Raw genomic sequence first — 5,610 nt, forward strand, 5'->3', positions numbered from 1 at the left:
GTGTGACACATAGATCATAGCAGCACCATCATTGGCTGTGGCTGTGGCACTTGACTCATGGGAAGCTCAGTTTATGAAGCAGATGTGTGGAATAACTTATTAGAGAAACAGATCTGGGGGGAGGGGGAGGAAGGGACACGAGGGCTTGACATGTCTCCCTCGTTAGATTGTAAGGTGCTTTTTGCCTTTCTCTCCATCCCCAACACTAGCATGGTTTCTGACACATAGAAAGTACATGATAAACTCTTGTTTACTGACTGTAAAAACCTTTATACTGAATATGCCTTTTCCCTGCACTTCAACACGAGAACTATGTTAAAAAAGAAAAAAGCATTTTGGTCAAAAGAGCTAATGGACTCCCAAATGGGGATGATGCCTAATATTTCAAATCACATGTTTAAAGGGCAGCCTCCATCCAAGTCCTCCAGTGCATCAGCAGCAGGCTGGGGTGACTGTAGGCCCAGAGGGCTTGGCCCTCAGAGCAGGAGCTCAAACACAGATGCCCCAAAGACAGGAACACGATTGGCCGCAATGTTGGGAATGTGATGGGCCATGTGCCAAGGAGCTCATCACTCAACAGGTAAAGCCTTGGGAGGCAACCTCAACCACTGCTGGACCTGCCTATTCAAGTGCTAAGGAGGTAGAATCTGTACTGGGACCCACCTTACAGGAACCACAAAGCCCTACTATACTGAACTTCAAGTGTGCTTGAGGAAAATAGTATTTTCTGCATAAATATTGTCAAGAATAATAATTTGTCAAGGCGTATCAATGTGGAATGTCCAGCATTGTTTTTCCATCTGGAAGAAATCAAAGATCTTGCCAAAAGGAGGTATGGCTATTGGATGAAGCCCAGAACATCTTGGGCTTAACACATTCCACTCACACCCTCCCAGAGGATAAAATACAGAGCCTTTGGGCTATTTTCTGGCACCTGCAAGGAGTCACTTGTCAGAATGAAGAGAGGGATCCTAACAGAAAGCCAGAGGATATAGCAGCGTAGGCAGTGGCAGCCAATTCCAGAGAACCAGGAAATAGGCTTCCAGTGACTATGAGAAAGGCATTCCTGACCCTCCAGGAATCCCAGCATGAGAACAAACAGAGCAGGGAGGTTTCATGCTTCCTGTCACTTGAGCTACTTAAGTGAAAGCCAGATGACAGATTGTCAGGGGTGTTGTTGAAGCAAAACCTGCACTTCTAAGGCCTCTTCTGAATCTCAGATTCTACCCCCAATCCCTGATTTTCAAATGTTTACAGTTCCTCTGGATTATTTTCACTTCAATTCAATAAACATTTATTAAGTGCTTACTGCATGCCAGTCACTGGATTAAGTCACTGGGGATACAAATAATAAAAAGTAACAACTTGTGCCCTCAAACAGCTTACAGTCTAATGGGGGGAAGATAAAAACTGGGGGGTGGGAACCACAGGGAATGGCCAACAGGGATTACCTGGTACGGGGACATGGTGCTTGGTGGAGTTGGAGCCAACCAGAGCTTCTGATGGAAAATGGAATTGCCTAGAAGATTGTGAGCCTTCTATAAAGGAAGGTTTCAGGAGGAATTTGGTGCCCCTCCCTCCAATGCTCCAATCAGAGAGGAGAAACAACCCAGAGTGAGCTGAAAAGGTGTTGAGTATCAATCAAAAACTGAGTCAATCTGCAGGGCGATGAGGATTCGGGAGATCAGCTGGAGCGGAAGGGTGGCATTCTTGGAGTAGAAGCCAAGCAGAGCTGCCAAAGGAAAACAGAGATAAGAATGGAAAGAGATCATTGAACCCACTGTCTGTCTGTCCACTGCTGCCACTCACTCCAGCACAGCATATTCCATCATGGATAAAAATGAGCTGGTGGAGAAGGCCAAATGGGTGAGCAGGCTGAGACATGCAATGGCATGGCAGCCCGCATGAAGGCTGTAGCTAAGCAAGAAGCTGGATTATCCAATGAGGAGAGGAATCTTCTCTCTGTTGCTTACAAAAATGTTATGGGGACCTGAAGGTCATCATAGAGGGTTGTTTCAAGTATTGAGCAAAAGACAGAAGGTGCCGAGAAAAAAACAACACATGGCCCAAGAACACAGAGGGAAAATTGAGACTGCACTAAGAGATGTCTGCAATGCTGCACTGTCTCTATTGGAAAAGTTCTTGATTCCTAAAGCTTCACAAGCAGAAAGCAGTTTTCTATTTGAAAATGGAAGGAGACTACACCGTTATTTGGTCGAGGTTGTTGCTGGGAATGACAAGAAAAGAATAGTGAATCAATCACAACAAACATATCAAGAAGCATTTGAAATCAGCAAGAAGGAGATGCAACCAATGGATCCTATAATATTGACTCTGGCCTTGAACTTCTCTGTGTTCTATTAGGAGATCTACACTCTCTAGCAAAAGCCTGCTCCCCTGCAAAGACAGCTTTTGGTGAAACCATTGCTGAACTTGATACATCAAGTAAAGAATCACACAAAGACAGCACACCAATAACTCAAATACTGAGAGATAACTTGCCACTGTGGACATTGGACACCCATGGAACTGAAGCTGAAGCAGATGAAGGAGGGCAGAATTGACCAGACTTCCAACTTCTGTCTGCCGCATTCTAAAATTTACACAGTAGACCATTTGGCATCCGTGCTCTCCCATAAACATTTTTTGTTCACTATTAATGTCAGGTTTCTGTTACTTCTATTTGAATTTCTGTATTTCCCATGTGGTTTTTATGTTTAATATTAGGGGAGTAGAACCAGTTAACATTTGGGGAGTTATCTGTTTTCATCTGAGGTAGCCAATATGGGGATGTGGAATTTTTACACACTTTTTACATGTTTGGCATAATACTTTGGGTAGATTGTGATTTCACAAGGCCAGTGTTAAAGCAGTTTCCATGTCTAAGCAAAGAAAACTGCCTCTATATTGACTTGTCATGGTCAGGGGATAAAAGGATAATTGGTTCAAACGACAGGTGTGGTTATTGTGGGTACTTTAGGGTTAGAGCACTCATGACTGTGGTAGAGACAGATGTCTCATAGATATAGTATATCATTCCATATGTATCTGTGGAATACACAATATCAATGGGTGAACCTTTATGATTGCAATTGCAGAAGTGTTCCTTAAGGAAGAATTTATGACCAAACAAGAGATAGAAAACATGATGAAATGCAAAATGGATAATTTTGGTTACATTAAATTGAAAAGTTTTTGAATAAATAAAACCAATGCAACTAAGATTAGAAGGAAAGCAGAAAGTTGGGAAACAATTTTTACAGCAAATGTTTCTGAAAAAGGACTCATTTCTCAAATATATGGAGAACTGAGTCAAATTTATAAGAATACAAGTCAACACCCAATTGATAAATGGTCAAAGGACATGAATAGGAAGTTTTTCAGATGAAGAAATTAAAGCTGTCTATAGTCATAGAAAAATACTCTAAATCACTATTTATTAAAGAAATGAAAATTAAAACAACTCTGAGGTACCACCTCACACTTCTCAGATTGGTTATTATGACAGAACAGAAAATGATAAATGTTGGAGAAGATATGGGGAAATTGGGACACTAATGCATTGTTGGTGGAGTTGTGAACTGATCCAATCATTATGAAGAGTAATCTAGAACCATGCCCAAAGGGCTATAAAACTGTAAATACACTTTGACCCAGCAATAACACTACTACGTTTGTATCCCAAATAGATCGTATAAAAGGGAAAAAGGACTCACATGTACAAAAATATTTATAGCATTTTGCAGTAACCAAGAATTAGAAATTGAGGGGATGCCATCAATTGTGGAATGGCTGAACAAGTTGTGGTATATGAATGTAATGGAATACTATTGTACCATAAGAAATGATGAGTAGGCGGATTTCAGAAAAACCTGGAAAGACTTAACATGAACTGATACTGAGTGAAATGAGAAGAACCAGAAGACCATTGTACACAGTAACAGTCACACTGTGTAATGATCCACTTTCATAGACTTGGCTCTGCTCAGCAATACAATGATCCAAGACAGGATAGAAATTCTATCCACATCCAGAGAAAGAACTACAGACTCTGAATGTAGATCAAAGCAGACTATTTTTACTTTCTTTGTTTTTGTGGCTTTTCTTTTCTGTTTTGTTGCTTCTTTCACAACATGAATAATGTAGAAACATGTTTAACGTGATTGCATGTATATAACCTACGTCAGATTGCCTGCCATCTTGGGGAGGGGGATGGAAGTGAGAGAAAAAGAAAAAATTTGATACTCAAAATCTTATAAAAAATAATGTTGAAAACTATCTGTACATGTAATTGGAAAAAATAAAATACTATTTACCCTCCAAAAAAGTGTTCCTTAAGACAAAGTTTTAACCCAGTCAATTTACTCTGAAGAAGGGCACAAATGGTTCACACTCCATTATTTGTAAAGTTACTTGATGCTCACTTTCATTATTTTTGCTGCCCTCATTTTATTTGTATTTAAATGGTTCAGGCAACCTGAGGACAAATGTACAAGTAAGGATGCAGTAAAAATGAATTGCTTGATATTCATAAAGTCACTATCTGTCGAGCACAGCAGTAAAACAAAAAACCCATGCACATATTTCCTTTTTTTAGTTTTTTTTTTCTTTCGTGATTTTTTTTAATACTGGCCTAACATGCATGTGCTGTAAAAATAGTTAACAGGGAAATAAGCTGAGATGATGCCTTAATCATCTTTGTTTAATGTCTTAGGAAATTTTCATGAACAATCTAAGCATTATTGAGAATGTGTATTAAGTTGATGTAAGCAAACTAGAAGTTTACAAATGGGCTTTTCAAGCACTTTCTCTACAGTTTTTCATATAAATAAAATCTTGAGTACTGAAACTTCTTTAAAGGAAATTGTACATTTTGAAGATCTGCTTCCCCCTCAGTAGCTATATAATGGGCTTTAAAAAAAAGTTGAAGTATCCAATTATCAAATGGCAATGGTTCTGTGTGTTCCATATTGCTCCAAACACTGTTCCCCTCTCCAGCATCCTGATTTCCAGTTTCTCTTTTAAAACAAAAAGTGACTGTCTGGATAAAATCCTATGTTCCACTTAAATTTTTGGTATGGCATTTTTCTAACTTAGAGAAACTACAAGTCTCACGGTCTGTGGCAACATTGGTTACCTCTCAGGTTTGTGCTTCAAAAGTCCCTCTATTTGTTGCTATTCTTATAGTCTGCCTTGGATTTTAATCCCATATTCCAACTTGCCAGATATACCTTTCAGCCTTTTCTTCTTCTGCCTTGTCACCAACCACACTCCTATTATACAGGGGGGTGGGGGGTGGGGGTGGTGTGGAAAAATAGCATGCTATTTTTGGCCTCAGTGTCTGAGGTTCCTTTCTTCCTTCACTTGCATCCCACAAACTTCTGGGCTCTGTTCCTATTTCCTTTAGGAAATCTCCCCTTAATTTACTGAGATAGTGATTTTTTTATCTCACTGTAAGCCCTGCCCTGAAATGCCTGTTACCTTAATCTCTTCCCCTAACCCAATCCTCTCACCAAGTGATGGTGGGGCTAAATTATACCCAAAGCTCATGGTGCAAAATCTTTCCCTCATTACCCCTGTGAAAAACACCAAACACGGAACACCATTTAA

At 39.8% G+C, this 5,610-nt stretch overlaps 1 pseudogene; it reads left to right on the forward strand.

Moving 5' to 3' along the window:
* The first annotated feature begins 1,830 nt into the window (after positions 1–1,830).
* LOC114050284 lies at positions 1,831–2,564 on the forward strand (annotated as a pseudogene).
* The last annotated feature ends 3,046 nt before the right edge of the window (positions 2,565–5,610 follow it).

This window comes from Vombatus ursinus, unplaced genomic scaffold (genome assembly GCF_900497805.2).
Source record: "Vombatus ursinus unplaced genomic scaffold, bare-nosed wombat genome assembly UNPS02014799.1, whole genome shotgun sequence".
Classification (NCBI taxonomy): domain Eukaryota; kingdom Metazoa; phylum Chordata; class Mammalia; order Diprotodontia; family Vombatidae; genus Vombatus; species Vombatus ursinus.